The sequence below is a fragment of the Macaca fascicularis genome, chromosome 4 (assembly GCF_037993035.2).
Source record: "Macaca fascicularis isolate 582-1 chromosome 4, T2T-MFA8v1.1".
Classification (NCBI taxonomy): domain Eukaryota; kingdom Metazoa; phylum Chordata; class Mammalia; order Primates; family Cercopithecidae; genus Macaca; species Macaca fascicularis.
In genome coordinates this window covers 150667792-150684202 of record NC_088378.1, presented here as the reverse complement: position 1 = coordinate 150684202, position 16411 = coordinate 150667792, and the positions used below count along the sequence as shown (strand labels likewise).

Genomic DNA, 16411 nt, shown 5'->3' with positions numbered 1-16411 from the left:
AAGAGAAAAAAATTACTGCCATAAAAAGTACATTTTCCCCTCTATGTTCGATTATGGAGGGACATCTATAAACGTGGGCATAAAGCCCAGAGGAAAGGAGATATTTCCGAAATGTTGTCTGATAGTCACTTTAGTTTCCAAATAAATATAGTTTGAAAATACATTGAGGATGTCTAAGCAGAAATATTGACATATGGCATGTAATATTTGGCTGAGTTTGTGGATGAGAAATGAGCCTGCGTCAAGGAGCTTTGCTGGTAATTGTATAACCCAGGAAGGGACTGACAATCCGTTATGAAACACAGAAATTTAGGAAGCTGTGGAACCTTAATGATCATGTAGAAGAATTTATCTGGTAATTAAAACACTGAAATACAACTACTGTAAAATATGAACAAAATTAATGTGATCATTTAGAAATAGCTGAACTATTCAGTTTCAGCTTTTGCAATTTCCAAAAGGTGTTATTTGCTGGGCTCCAGGGTGCCATGGCAAAAACGGGACCTTTCTTTGGTCAGTACCTACAATTGAAATCTCATCTCCAAGCTGGCTGCTTAGGGTGTGGCATTTGTTTGTTCATTGTGATTTTACCATCAAAGCATATGTCACATATGCTTAAGTATGTTTAATATTATAAGGCACATATACTTAATGTGGAGAGCAGCATTTGCAGCAGTACATGCTCAAAGTAGTATTTACTTGAAAAACCAGTTTCGAGGAGATAGCATGGTTTATTAGATGCACATTAGATTGGAATTTAGAAACTTAATTTTCGTTTCTACTTTTGCCATCTGGCTTTATGAGTTTAGATAAGTGACATTCATTTTCAGATTTCTTTGTGTCGATCTCTAAAATGGAAAGGCTATCTAGTTGATTTCTAGGATTATTTTATAAATATCCAATAAATTCCATTGAACAATTTTCTCTAAGGAACTCATTTTTTTAATGCCAAGGGAATTGGCTAAAATTTATACAAAATAATATAAAAAGTAAAGAAAAATATTGGAATCATTTTTTTGTACTTATGTTTAGCTGATCCTGTGATACCTGTGGATGTTTTTGTGTTTATGATTTTGTGGTCAGGAAGAAAGATGCCACCCTTCTACTGAAGGCACATTAGTGACGGTTCTCTGAGGGGCCATCATCATTTAGTAGCTCTGTAGCCATCTACACCATCAAAAACAAGATGGCACATTCCAATGAAGAAAATAAAGAGAGCCTAATGAGCTGGTTAGAGCTCAAAGGGCTAGTTAGAAACTATAGTCAGAGTTCAGGGTAACCCATAAGGAATGGCAAAGATTCCTTTGTGACCAGTAAGAGCAGGGAGATCTTAGCACCTTTGGGCCTGCAGGAGCAAAGGGAACAGTAGATATTGGAATCTGTAAAGAGATCACTAGCTTGTTTGTAGCTATGGGAGAGGGTCTCCAACCAGAGCTCTGGGCTTTAGTGTAGAAGCTTGGCCACTTTCCAGTAGGAAGGGAATCAGAAGAGAGAATAAATATATGAATCTCTTTCTCTCCTGACTCTGTGATCTTTTGCTAGTGCCAACCATTGACTAAACTCAAGTGGAAGCCAGAGGCCAGGGGAGCCAGGTGGATCTAGTCCGGTAAGTTCAGCCTGTAAAAGCCCAAATCTTGATAGAAAAGAATTGGATGGTTCTGGAAGGGCAAATAGAAAGCATCAAATACATTCATAATTTTATGCTATAGAAATGTTTTTCCATCCTATAAAAAGTAGTCATGAATTTTTGATAGACATTTAGAATGACTCTTGGCATGATTAACTTTAATGGAAAAGGTAAACTCAAAACATTGCTTTGATCTAGACTTTGGTATCTGTTATCATATTGCTGCAATGATAATATTTTTACTAGACCCCCTACTGACTGTATCACTGACTTATTTAAACCTTTTGAATAGATACATAGTGTGACCAGACCTCTATGTTCAGGGTCTATGTGTATGCATTTTTGGATTCCGTTTACTGTGTGTGAGACTGAAAACATTTGTATCTAAATTTATGAGAGATATTGGTGTGTAGTTTTCTTTTTTTTTCACTACTTTTGTTTGTTTATAGTATCAGAACAATACTAGCCTCACCAAATTAGTTAGAAAGTGTTCCCTTTACTTCTATTTTCTGAAAGAGAGGTATAAAATTGACATTAGGCTGGGTGCAGAGGCTCCTGCTTGTAATCCCAGCACTTTGGGAGGCTGAGATGGGTGAATTACTTGAGGTCAGGAGTTTAAGAATAGCCTGGCCAATGTGGCAAAGCCCATCTCTACAAAAAAAAGAAATACAAAAAATTAGCTGGGCATGGTGGCGCATGCCTGTAATCCCAGCTACTAGGGAGGCTGAGGCAGGAGAATACCTTGAGCCTGGGAGGCAGAGGTTGCAGTGAGCCAAGATCATGCCACTGCACTCCAGCCTGGGCAAAAGAATGAGACTGCCTCAGGAGGAAAAAAAAAAAAAAAAAAAAAGACATTAGTACTTCTTTAAATGTTTGGTAGAATTCTCCAGTAAAAGCATCTGGAACTGCATATTTTTTTTCCAGGAAATTTTGTATCGTAACTTCAATTTCATTAATGGTTAAAGGACTATTCAGATTATCTATTTCTTCTTGGAGTTGTAATTTGCAAGTTTTGAGGAACTGCTTTTTTTTTCTCATTTGTCTAACGTATGAGTATAAAATTGTTTGTCATATTTTCTTGATAACTTTTTAAATGGCAGTGAGATCTGTAGTGATATCCTGTTTCCTTCCTAAGATTGGTGACTTGTGTCTTCTCCGTTTTTGTTTTGTCAGTCTTGCTAAAGATTTGTGAATTTTATTGATTTTTTCGAAGAACCAGTTTTTCGTTTTAATTATTTTCTGTATTTTCCTATTTTCAAATTTATTGATCTCTACTCTTGTTTTTATTATTTTGTTTGTCCTTTTCAACTTTTATTGTAGATTCAGGAGGTAGATATGTAAGTTGGTTACCTGGGTATATTGCATGATTCTGAGGTTTGGGGTATGAATGATCCCATCATCTAAGTACTGAGAATAACACCCAAGAGTTAGTTATCCAGTCCTCGCCCTCCTCTGTTTTCCCCCCTCTAGTAGTCCCCAGTGTCTGTTGTTGCCATCTTTATCTCCATGAGTACTCAATATTTAGCTCCCTCTTACAAATGAGAACACACAGTATTTAGGTTTCTATTCCTGTGTTAATTTGCTTCATACAGTGGCCTCTAGCTGCATCCATGTTGCTTCAAAGAACATGATTTTGTTCTTTCTTCATGGCTCTATAGTATTCCATGGTGTATATGCACCACCTTTTCTTTATCCAATCCACTGTTGATGGGCACTTAGGTTGATTCCATGCCTCTGCTATTGTAAATAGTGCTGCAGTGAACACATGAGTGCATGTGTATTTTTGGTGGAACAATTTGTTTTCTTTTGGATATATATCCTGTAATTGGATTTCTAGGTCAAATGGTAGTTCCGTTTTGAGTTTTTTTGAGAAATCTCCAAACTACTTTCCACAGTGGCTGAACTAATTTACATTCCCCACAACACCGTATAAGTGTTCCCTTATCTCTGCAACCTTGCCATCATCTGTTGTTTTTCGGCTTTTCAGTAGTAGCCATTCTGGTGTGAGATAGTATCTCATTGTGGTTTTGATTTGCATTTCTCTGATGATTAGTGATGATGAGTCTGTTTTCATCTGTTTGTTGGCTACTTGTATGTCTTCTTTTAAGAAGTGTCTGTTCATGTCTTCTGCCCATTTTTAAAATGCAGTTGTTTGTTTTTTGCTTGTTAATTTGAACTTCTTATACATTCTGGATATTAGACCTTTGTCAGATGCATAATTTGCGTATATTTTCTTCCATTCTGTAGGTCATCTGTTCACTCTGTTGATAGTTGTCTCTTTTTTCTTTTCTTTTTTTTTTTTTTTTTTGCTGTGCAGAAGCTACTTAGTTTAATTGGGTCCCACTTGTGAATTGTTTGTTTTTGTTATAATTGCTTTTGATGACTTATAAATTCTTTCCCAAGGCCCATGTTCATAATTTTTGTAGTATTCTTATAGTTTGAGGACTGACATTCAAATCTTTAATCCATCTTGAGTTAATTTTTACATATGGTATATGTATATGTAAATTTTGTGTATGGTAAAAAGTAGGGGTCCAGTTTCATTCTTTTGCATATGGGTAGCCAGCTATCTCAGCACCATTTATTGAATAGAGACTCCTTTCCCCATTGCTTTTTAAAAATCAACTTTGTCAAAGACTAGGTGGCTGTAGGTGTGTGCCTTTATTTCTGGGTTCTGTATGCTCTTCCATTTGTCTGTGTGTCCATTTTTGTAGCAGTATTGTGCTGTTTTGGTTACTATAGCCTTATGGCAGGGATCCTCAACCTGTGGACAGGTATCCATCCATGGCCTGTTAGGAATCAGGCTGCACAGCATAAGGTGAGCGGCAGGCAAGCATTATCACCTGAGCTCCACCTCCTGTCAAATCAGCAGGGGCATTAGATTCTTACAGGAGTGCAAACCCTATCGTGAACTGCACATGAGAGGAATCTAGGCTGCGCACTCCTTATGAGAATTCAACTAATGCCTGATGATCTGAGGTGGAACAGTATCATCCTGAAGTCATCCCCACCCACTTGTCTTCCACACAACCTCACTGGTGCCAAAAAGTTGGGGACCTGCTGCCTTATAGTATAGTTTGAAGTTAGGTAATGTGATGTCTCTAGCTTTGTTCTTTTTGCTTAGGATTGCTTTGGCTATTCTTTTTCTCTTCTCTTTCTAGTTTCTCATTCTTTTTTTCCAGTTTCTTGAGAAAGGAATTTTGATTATTGATTTCAGACCTTTCCTTGTTTCCATTTAGTGCTATGAATTTCCTTTTCAACACTGCTTTAGCTGCATTCCACAAATTTTGATATGTTGTGTTTTAATTTTTATTTAGCTTTATGCATTTTTAAAATTTCTTTTGAGAACTCCTTTTTGACCCATGGATTTTTTTTTCTTTTTGAGACTGACTCTCACTCTGTTGTCCAGGCTGGCACCCACACCACACCTGACTAATTTTTGTATTTTTAGTAGAGACAGGGTTTCACCATGTTGGCCAGGCTGGCCTCGAACTCCTGACCTCAAGTGATCCACCCACCTCGGCCTCCCAAAGTGCTGGGATTACAGGCGTGAGCCGCCATTTAGAAGTATATTATTTAATTTACATATATTTAGATATTTTCTTGTTTTTATATTGTTGATTTCTGGTTTCCTTCTGTTATAGTCAGAGAACACACTACGTATAATTTCAGTACTTTTACATTTGTTGAGCTTTGTTCTATGGATCGGGATATGCTGTATCTTTGTGAATGCTCCATGGGCACTTGAAAAAAACATGTATTTTGCCGTTGTGTTCTGTACGTGTCATTTAGGCCCTGTTGTTTTGTTATTCAGACTCTCTATATTGTTGCTGATTTTCTGCCAAGTGGTTCTATCAGTTTCTGAGAGAGGGGTGTTGAAGACTATAATTGTGGATTTGTTTATTTCTCCTTTCAGCTCAGAGTTTTTTGCTTCATGTATTTGGAGGCTCTGTGGTTGGTGTGCACCTATTTAGGAAGATTATGTCTTCCTGATTCATTGACCTTTTTATCCTTATGTAATGTCCTATGTCTCTATCTCTGGTAAATTTCTTTGCTTTGATGTCTACTTTGTCAGATATTAATGTAGCTACTCCTTCTTTAAAACAAATGTTTGCATGGTATACCTTTTTAAAAATCCTTTTATTGTCAATCTACCTATGTTATTATATTTGTGGTGAGTTTAAGACAATATATAATTGTCTTGTATTTTTAAATTCACTCTGCTAATCTCTGTGTATTTAATTGGTTGATTTAATTGGTTTAATTGTGTTTTAATTAGATCATTTCTATTTCACATAACTAATGATATATGTTAATGCTTATGTCTTCCATTTTTATTATTTGTTTTCGGTTTGTTTTTCTGGTTCTTGTTTCCATGTTTCTCTTTTCTTTACTTCCTGGGTTACTTGAATTTTTTTTTTTTAGGATTCCATCTTGATTTATTTATAGTGCTTTTGAGTCTCTACCTTTGCACATTACAATATACACATATGCCTTTTCACAGCCTACTGATATCAACAATTTGCCACCTTTAGTGGAGTATGAAATATTCATTTCCATTGAGAGCTCTTTCCCTTCCACAGATTTAAATATAGTTATTGTATCATATGGTATTCTAATTTTTATTTCAATCATTAAACATGATTTATAAAACTCATGAAGAAACTTCATAGTCTATTATATGTACTCATATTTTGGCATTTTCTATTATTTTCTTTTCTCCTGATGTTCCAAGGTTCTTTGTTTTATCATCTCCTTTCTGTTCGAAGAATTTATTTGGACAATTTTAAGACTGGGATCTGCTAGCAACAAAGTCTTTTATTTTTTCCTTCATCTGAGAATGCTTTTATTTTTCCTTCATTCTTGAAGGAGAGTTTATGTATAGAATTTGTGATAGTTCTTCTCTTTGCGCATTTGTCACTTTCTTAGTGCCTCCATGGTTTTAGAAGAAAAATCTACTGACATTTGAATTTGCATTCTCCTGTAGGCAAATCATCATTTCTCTGTGGCTGCTTTCAGGACTTTTTTCTGTGCCTTTCATTTTCTGAAATTTAATTATGTTCTGTCTTGGTGTGGGTTTCTTTGGGTTTATCCTACTTGAAATGTTGAGCTTGTTGAATCTGCAGGTTTGTCTTTTTCCAAATTTAGAAAGTTTTCAGTCATTATTTCTTGGAGTAGTCTTTTAGCCCCATTCTTTCTTCTCTTTTCATTTTGGAAAGTGATAATGTAATTGTTGAACTTTTTCTTGCTGTCCCATAGGTCCCTGTGGCTCGTTCATTTTTCTAAGTCTATATTCTTCCTGTTGTTCAGATTGAATGAATTCTGTTCATCTGTCCTAAAGTTCACTTATTCTGTGCTCCATGATCTCCACTCTAAAATTATGCCCATCCAACAAGTGCTTTTTGTTGTGTTTTTTCATTTCTATAACTTCCATTCAGTTCTCTTTTAAACATCTATTTCTTTTTATTTATTTATTTAATTGAATTTAAAGTCCTGGGATACATGTGCAGGATGTGCAGGTTTGTTATATAGGTAAATGTGTGCCATGGTGACACACTTACTAATCTATCACCCAGGCATTAAGCCCCTCATGCATTAGTTATTTATCCTGATGCTTTCCCTCACTTGAAGCAAATCCCCAGTATATGTTGTTCCCCCCCATATCCGTCTGTTCTCATTGTTCAGCACCCACTTATAAGTGAGAACATGCTTGGTTTTCTATTCCTGTGTAAGTTTGCTGAGGATAATGGCCTCCAGTTCCATCCACATCACTGCAAAGGACATGATCTCATTCCTTTTTATGGCTGCATAGTATTCCATGATGTATATGTACCATGTTTTCTTTATCCAGTCTATCATTGATGGGCATTTGGTTGATCCCATGTCTTTGCTATTTAAACATCTATTTCTTTAATGAAATTTTTTCAATTGTTTCCAGAGAATTTGTAATTTTGTTGAAGTTTTTTTTTTTTTTTTTTTATGATAGCTGCTTTAAAATTCTTGTAAGGTAATTACAACATCTGATTAATTTTAGTGTTGGCATCGGTTGTCTTTTCTCATTCAAGTTTTAGATTTTGGTTCCAATATAACAAGTCATTTTACTTGTTGCCTGAATATTTTGTGTTATATTAAAAGTCTCTGGGATCTTACCTAAATCTTTTATTTTAGCAGGAACTCATCCCGTGTATACTTAGCATGCGGTTCTTAGGCTACTGTGTGGGTTGTGGTTCCAATGGCAGTTTCATTTTTAAAGACTTTCGTGTGTTATTTTGGTCTGTTTGACTTATCTGATGTTTCTTGGGCTCACACTGGTTCCTGCAGAAGGGATTTCTCCAGACTGGGTCACTGGGTGTCCCTAGGTGAGAGAAGGCAGTCCCAGGCCTACAGGTAGAAAGAGGCTCCCTGACCGGATCTTACAGCATGAGCTCTCTACTGTGCCTCTAGTTGCCCCAGGATCTCTGGGCAGAGGAGGGGAGTCTTAGGCCTAGGAGACAAAGAGACTTTGCAGGTCCTGCTGCCTCTTGCGTCTGGGTCCCTCGTCCTGGTTTCACCCACGCATCCTTGTATCCCAGTATGGATGGGAATTCCAGGCTTGTGGCAGCTTCCCTAGAAAATATTTATTGTGACAAGATCTTCTCTTCTTTGAGGGCTAGAGTATTTCCCAGTCTGGGCCACTTGGTGTGACCCCCTTGAAGGCACCCTCTGGAGGACCTCACAGGCCCTCAGAGGCAAAGAGGCTCCAGGAGGAGACCGCGTGTGTGGAGTTTCTTGCAGGCGCTATGGGGCAACCTTGGTGTCTCCCCACTGGAAGGAGAGTGCTTCTCCTCATCCATCCCCCTTGATGATTCTTCCTGGCTTGCCTTGTGCTTTCTCAGGGGTTCCAGTTCCATCGGGGGAGGTGTGGCCTTACCCAGGCTGCTTTCTGGTGCTGGGTTGAAGGAAAATGCTGGTCCTGGGTCACTTTCTTCTACTGGGTCACTTTGTTTTATACGGTGTGGCTCCTCTAGTCTTTGGGTCCGAAACCAGCTCACCTTCTTCTTACCAATAACCATCGTTCTCCTTCATTTGCTTCTTGCTATTTTCAGGGTGAGGAGTGGGTACAAATAGTACGTACACCGGCTGGGCGCGGTGGCTCAAGCCTGTAATCCCGGCACTTTGGGAGGCCAAGACGGGCGGATCACGAGGTCAGGAGATTGAGAGCATCCTGGTTAACATGGTGAAACCCCGTCTCTACTAAAAAATACAAAAAAACTAGCCAGGCGAGGTAGCGGGCGCCTGTAGTCCCAGCTACTCGGGAGGCTGAGGCAGGAGAATGGCGGGAACCCGGGAGGCGGAGCTTGCAGTGAGCTGAGATCGCGCCACTGCACTCCAGCCTGGGCGACAGAGCGAGCGAGACTCAGTCTCCAAAAAAAAAAAAAAAAAAAAAATTGTACGTACACCATCTTGCCTGGATTGGAAGCCCAGGGTCTGTTTTAAACCAAGGGAAGACGTTTCAATGAAGGAGGATGTGGAGGAAAATGAGGAAGACTGCCCAGCAGGCAGAAGGAGATGGAAGCTGTGAAGCCCTCTGTCACTGGAGGCCAAGGAAAGCTGAGAAACTACTCTAGACAGCATGCATACCTATCTCTGAGTTAGTATGCTTTCTTTTCCCCTCCCCAAATTTCAGCCTTTTGTATTTCTTCATTAATTCTCTATACAAATGGATGTGTGTCATGATAACCACACTAACTTTTGGTTTTGTTTGTAGGCCATTGCTTTGCTTTCAGTGTGCCTTGAGGTTTAAACCCCTGAAGAAGAGGAATCTATTGTGAAATTTGGATTATTATCTAGCAGTAGTTGAATTGATGATGGACTAATAAAAGGGTTAATGATGATTACTTAATCGAGCCTACAAAATTTTATATATGCGTATGAAGAGATATATTCATGTATAATTTTATTTATAGCCCCTTGTGGTATTATGAGAGCTTCGATTTAAATTATACATAAAATAAATTGTTTTATTATGGTTGCTAAACAAGCGTGCTGCAAGTATGTGTATGGATACCTAATCCATTAGCCCAGAGGCCTTAAAAGTGAGTGTTCTCAGTCCTTTGGAAAGAAAATATTAGCATTTCTATTTCTAGTTATTTTTTTAATCTCAGCATCCTTTCACTTATATTTTATGTGTATTATAAATGCTATAACATACTATACCAGCAATACATATATAAAATTTTTAAATTATATAAATTTGGGCACTGATAGGGTGCTGTAAAATCAAAATAGTTTGGAGATTAATGCTTCAGGCAGCAGAAGATTTTCAAAATTCACTGCATAAAAGAGTACTTAATTTGGGGGCATTCTTCCCAGAACAATTTATAAAATCTTAAATTCAACTGAGGAGAGGCAGAATGTTCACAATATTCATGTATGGATATGTTTGAATAACACATTTCAATCTCAGAACCTCAGAGGAAGAAATGTTTTTGAAAGTGTGTGGAAGAGAGAGCAATCTGGCAGCTCAGGACAAAACTTGGATCTGGGATGCAAGGGAGCACAGGTTTGCATGATTTAATGGAGGAAAGCCAGCTGCTACTGCTCTAAGTAGGTTCTAACCTATCTTTTAAAATCTCTTCCCTTTCTCTACCTGTGCGCCTAGAGCTCGTTATCCTACTTTCTTTTTTCTATAGCATGATTCACCTGCTAATATACTATACAACAAACTAGTATTAATGTTTATTGTGGGTTGCCTGTCTTCTCCCAGCTGGAATGTAAATTCCATGAGGTCATGTGTCTTCGTCGGCTCATTGATGTAAACCAAGCACCTGCAACAGTGCCTGAATAAAGTGATGATTAACTATGTATTTGTTAAATGACAAATAGTAGGGTCCTGGGCTGGCTTACAACCTTTAGGCCTTAGTGGATTTTATTAGCATTACAGCTAAACTGCTCTGTGGTTAATGTCCCAAGGTTAAGATATTCTGTTCTCTTTGTCAGCATAAACATAAACTACATTTGGAGATTTTTTTTAGATGCAATGTGCTAACTAGAACGTGCCTTTAAGAACATAGTATTCTTGATTTGTTTTTTTATACAAAATACATTACTTTCTTGACTTAGTGCAATTAAATAAGTCTTACGATCACAGAGTTATTTTTAACAGTTGAGTTGAATAAGACTTCTCAGTGCTAATTCATATAGAGCCTTCCTCAAAGAAGGCACTCCTGATTAGGCTCACCTGGTTCCCATCACGGTTGTATGTCATGCAACCGTGCGTGTGTCTTCAAAATATGGATCATCCATTGCTTTCTAAATGTCTTTCGTGGCTTCATTTGTGTTTCCTGTCTTTACTATCCAAGAAAATGATAATCATTGCGGAAGATGTCGAAGTAGAAAAGTTGTACTTGGCTGCTCCTGAGCATTTTGGAAAGATGTTGAAGAGAAGTCATTTCACTATTAGGGATTTGTGTTCAAGGGATGAGAAAACTTTTCAGTTTCCATGGTCCTTAAGTATGAATTTACTTTAGAAGTGGACTTTTAAAATATGTATTTAGTTAGTGACTAATTGACCATCTGCTAAGAGCAAGGCAATGAAGGAACAATAAGCAAGAATGGATTCAGAAGAAAAGAAATAAGCAAGGATGGATGGATTCAGAAGAAAGAAATGAGAAATTCTTGGAGAAAGTAGACAAATGTAAGGGGAGCATTATTCATATTTTGTTTAGGGTTAACTCTGTAAATAAATAGATTGCTTTGATTTTATTTTGATTCATCCACCCTGCTTTACAAAGTATGTCTTATTTAAGTATTAAAGGAGACAAGTGACTTACAACTTATTATTACTAGGAAGTATAAATTATTTTGTTCTTCTATCTTATATAATCTTGTAGAGGTTCTTGAATGTAATAATTTCTCTGGTTTGCTTAAATAATATTTGATGATTTTTTTCTGGTCCAAATTCAATGAAATACAGGAAAACAAAGTTTATATGCATTTGGAAAGAACATTTACCTCATCCTCTCTTCTCTCTGACTTTCCCATCATTTGTTGTTCTTGGGTGTCTGTTTGACTCTTCTGTCTGTATCATTTCCTCCACATAGTCCAGGCCTATTGCTGTTTCTATACATCCCATGTCCTTTACTTTTTTTTTTAGATGAAGTTTTGCTCTTGTTCCCCAGGCTGGGGTGCAATGGTGAGATCTTGGCTCACTGTAACCTCTACCTCCCAGGTTGAAGTGATTCTCCTGCCTCAGCCTCCTGAGTAGCTGGGATTACAGACACATGCCACCACACCTGACTAATTTTGTATTTTTAGTAGAGATGGGGTTTCTCCATGTCGGTCAGGCTGGTGTCAAACTCCCGCCCTCAGGTAATCCACCCGCCTCAGCCTCCCAAAATTGCCCGTTGCGATTACGGGCGTGAGCCACTGGCTTTACTTTTGTCCTCTTGGCAGAGCCCTTTTTGATTTTCTCTTAGAGTATATTGATATTATTTCAACTTGTTTCTGGACCTCTTATTTTTTCTCTACCTGTCTCACACTCCCACAACCTCCCAAACTAGATTAATATTTCTATTTTCCAATTCTGCACATATTGCTTTCTTGTACTAAAATTTGCTATTTTCTTGTTGTCTGGTAGAAATAGTACAAACTCTCCAAATTGGCATGAATGATTCTCCTCAAAGCGTAAACAATCCTACTAGGTTTTCCCACGTTATTACCCTATAGCAGTGTGTCTAGCACATAATAATGAGAGCTATTAAAAAATGTTTGTTTAAAAATGAACATTTCTTATGTTTCAGCCAAACTTAATTATTGTTAGTGATGCTTTATAATGCTATATGTACTAACATCTCAGTTCCTTTGTTCGGGCTATAGGGAAATCTATATCATAAAATGCCATAAGTTAATTGGCAGATAGGCTGTCTTCCTATTTTTGCCTTTTAGTATCCCATCAAGACTTCAAAACTTCATCGCAAAGCCATCACAACCATGCCACTTCAGAAACACTTCCTTGTGGCCAGGCACGGTGGCTCACACCTGTAATCCCAGCACTTTGGGAGGCCAAGGTGGGAGGATCACTTAAGGTCAGGAGTTCGAGACCATCCTGGCCAACATGGTGAAACCCTGTCTCTACTAAAAATATAAAATGTAGCCGGGCATGGTGGCAGGTGCCTGTAATCCCAGCTACCTGGGGGGCTGAGGCAGGAGAATTGCTTGAACCTGGGAGGCAGAGGTTGCAGTGAGCCAAGATCACGCCACTGTACTCTAGCCTGGGAGATAGAGCAAGACTCTGTCTCAAAAAAAAAAAACAAAAAAACAAAACAAAAACCTTCCTTGTTCTCACATCCATGTCTCCCAGCTGTTCTTTGAGCCACTGTAGCACTTTGTTTAGTATCACCTATCATACCATTTCCTCTACCATGTAGCATAGTAATTTTCACATTTAGATAACCGTCTTTCTCCACAACTTGAGAGCAAACTCTGGGAAGACAGATTTTTCTTACTTCTCTGTTAGACCTTGTAGTACCCATGACGAGTGATTTATTAATCTATGAGATCAATACATTTCAAGGGTTTTTGGTGTTTCTTTTTGTTTTTTTAACCACTGCTCTTCTTGCCATAGCAGGGCCATTTCATCAAATGTAATCTTGCATGGAAATCCACAGAAGAAGAAAAAAATGAATTCCCTCTAGTTGGAAGAGACGTGATTGTTATATTCTTCCCAAATATCCTCTTCCTGCTACCTTTTTCTGACTATACAGAACACCCATCACTGTGCTCAATCTTATCTGAAAACTACAGTATTTAGTTTATATGTCACAGCCAAACAGAGCGAGGCCTTTTACTATCACCCCCTCAGTGTTTTACCAAAGCTCTAAATTTGTGCTTAGAATAAACACTTAAATAGGGAGGAGCACCTGAAGTCACGTATGGTTAGTGGTTACCTTATATTTCTTATAATTGCATGTCTATTTATTGCCAAATTTTACCCCTGATAAAACCCACCCTACCTGTTGGAAATAGCTAGAAATTGAAGAGAAAGAACTTAAGTGAGTAACATAATAGGATTAGATGTTTTCAACAAATGACTTAGAAATAAAGTATATGCAGGTTTTCCTGTGCTCTTTTGCTTTTTGCAAGAAGAAGGCTGAAATATGAGCAAGCTGACATTTTGCATGCATTCAGGAGGAAAGGGAGGGGTTGATAGGATTGGTTTGGGGCAGAGTATTCTGTTGTATTCTGAGAGGTTTGGTTCATCACAGCTAGAAGCAGGGGCAGGAAGGATTCCGATAAAAACAACCCTGGCTATGGGGAAAGATAATTTTTGGGGGGTGGAGGGGTTGGGGTAATGTTCCAATGAGCACGGGAAAGTTTTCTCTGAAGAGAGGTGGAAAATTGCCTTGAATTCTGATCTGAAGACGTGCCAAATTCTGCTTGTCTCTAGAGTTACAGCCACTCAAATTGGTAAGGGCAAAGAATGCTCCTAATACAAACTAGAGTTTCAGGAAAGGAAGAAAGAAAAGGGAAGTGAAAGGAGTATATGAGATCATATTTGCTTTTAGGGTGTAAAAATTAAGGGAGATCTAGGTCTTCACCAAGGGCAGTATTCTAATAATGTCTTAAAGACCCAAGTCTTTTGTTCATTTTTCTTCTTCTTATCTTTCCTCCCTTCTCTCTCCCTTCCCCTTTGTTCTGCCCCCTCACCTTTTTATTTAATGTCTATCAGAAAGTTGAAAGTGATGTTTTCCATTGTCTGTTTTCTAGAAATCCCTGCTAAAGCCCAGAAGCTGCTGCAAAACCAGCCTGATAATACCGCTGCCTTCTAAGGGGAGCTTGCAATGAGGTTAGCCCTCATTTTAGGTTCTTTAGAGGTCACTAAACAAGCTTAGGGACCCTCATCCAGTCACCTCCCTCCATACTCAATAAATAGAAGATTAGGTGTTTGAGGAGGGTGTTATAATTCAGTGACCTAGTAGAGAATGTTTGTGAGGTCGACTCTTGAAGATAATTGCCGATAGAGATAATTACTCACTATATTTTAAAGAAGGAAAGACTAGCATCTCATGCCTGAGGTGAATGTCTGCTAATGAATCCAACTTCTGATCTACTCTGTGTCTATGTCAATGCGAGAAGGGAACTGGTAGAGACCTCGGGAAGGAGTCAGCCATGACCTAGTCCTATTGCTACTCCATTGCTTGGAGAGGTTATGATGCATGAGTTTCCTGTGGAGTGGTTGACACATAGCTGACCTCACGCTAGTTTTCTTCAACAGAGTTCCTGCAGAATGAGGGGAACAATAGCAGAGGCGGTGGAGAATGCTACAGATGGCAGAGCTATAGGGCGAACAGGAGAATCAAGCCAGAGCATTTCCCCTGGGAAAGAAACTATACTGTGTGGTGTCCCTACTAGTTGGTATCTTGGAAATTACAAATCAACTCCACTAGAAAGACACCCACTACTCAGAGAAAATCCAAGGTCAGTCCCTGTCAACAAGGGGAAGGGCACAGTAGTACTAACTAAGTCAGTGATGTTTGAACTTTTTCATCTCTCCTAATCCTCTATCCCATTCCAACACAGGTAAAGGAATCCAGAAGAGAGAGGGGGAAGAAAAGTTGCAGGAACTGACCACATCTGCTTTCTCTGTTAGGTCCTTTAATCCATCACAGTGCGCGAGAAAAGCATTAAATAATTTAAATATAGAGCACGGTGGCTCACGCCTGTAATCCCAGCACTCTGGGAGGCCGAGGCGGGTGAATCACGAGGTCAAGAGACCAAGACCATCCTGGCCAACACAGTGAAACCCCATTTCTACTAAAAAATACAACAAATTAGGGGGGGCGGAGCAAGATGGCCGAATAGGAACGACTCCAGTCTCCAGCTCCCAGCACAAGCGACACAAGATAGGGGATTTCTGCATTATCAACTGAGGTACTGGGTTCATCTCACTGGGGAGTGCCGGACAATCGGTGCTGGTCAGCTGTTGCAGCCTGACCAGCCAGAGCTGAAGCAGGGTGAGGCATCGCCTCACCTGGGAAGTGCAAGGGGGAAGGGAATCCCTTTTCCTAGCCAGGGGAACTGAGACACACAACACCTGGAAAATTGGGTAACTCCCACCCCAATACTGCGCTTTAAGCAAAGGGGCACACCAGGAGATTATATCCCACACCTGGCTGGGAGGGTCCCACGCCCACGGAGCCTTCCTCATTGCTAGCACAGCCCACGGAGCCTTCCTCATTGCTAGCCCAGCAGTCTGCGATCTAACCGCAAGGCAGCAGCGAGGCTGGGGGAGGGGTGCCCGCCATTGCTGAGGCCTAAGTAGGTGAACAAAGCCCTGGGAAGATCGAACTGGGTGGAGCTCACAGCAGCTCAAGGAGGCCTGCCAGTCTCTGTAGACTCCACTTCTGGGGACAGGGCACAGCTAAAAAATTAGCTGGGCATTGTGGTGGGTGCCTGTAGTCCCAGCTACTTGGGAGGCTGAGTCAGGAGAATGGCGTGAACCCAGGAGGCGGAGCTTGCAGTGAGTGGAGATCGCGTCACTGCACTCCAGCCTGGGGGACAGAGTGAGACTCTGTCTAAAAAAATAAATAAATAAAAATAAATAAATAAATAAATAAATAAATAAATAATAAGGAGTTGAAAGCTGACTGGACCGGACTTGTTATACCCAGAATTGCTAGAACATAAAATGTGTGTAAGATAATGTGAAAGAGATGGGAATTTAGTAGAGCATGATTGAATACAGCTATTAGAAAAAGAGAAAGCTATGTCATGTTTATATCCGAACAGTGTTTAGACTGCTCA

At 39.2% G+C, this 16411-nt stretch overlaps 1 protein-coding gene across 1 annotated transcript in view; it reads left to right on the top strand.

Annotated features, from left to right (window-relative positions):
• The window catches only part of HDGFL1 (HDGF like 1), a 314838-nt gene that overhangs the window by 10745 nt on the left and 287682 nt on the right, over positions 1 to 16411 (top strand). The window contains exon 3 of the transcript XR_012434171.1: positions 1543 to 1606. The gene's annotated coding sequence lies outside the window, so the exon portion shown is untranslated. The remainder of the gene's footprint in view (positions 1 to 1542; positions 1607 to 16411) is intronic.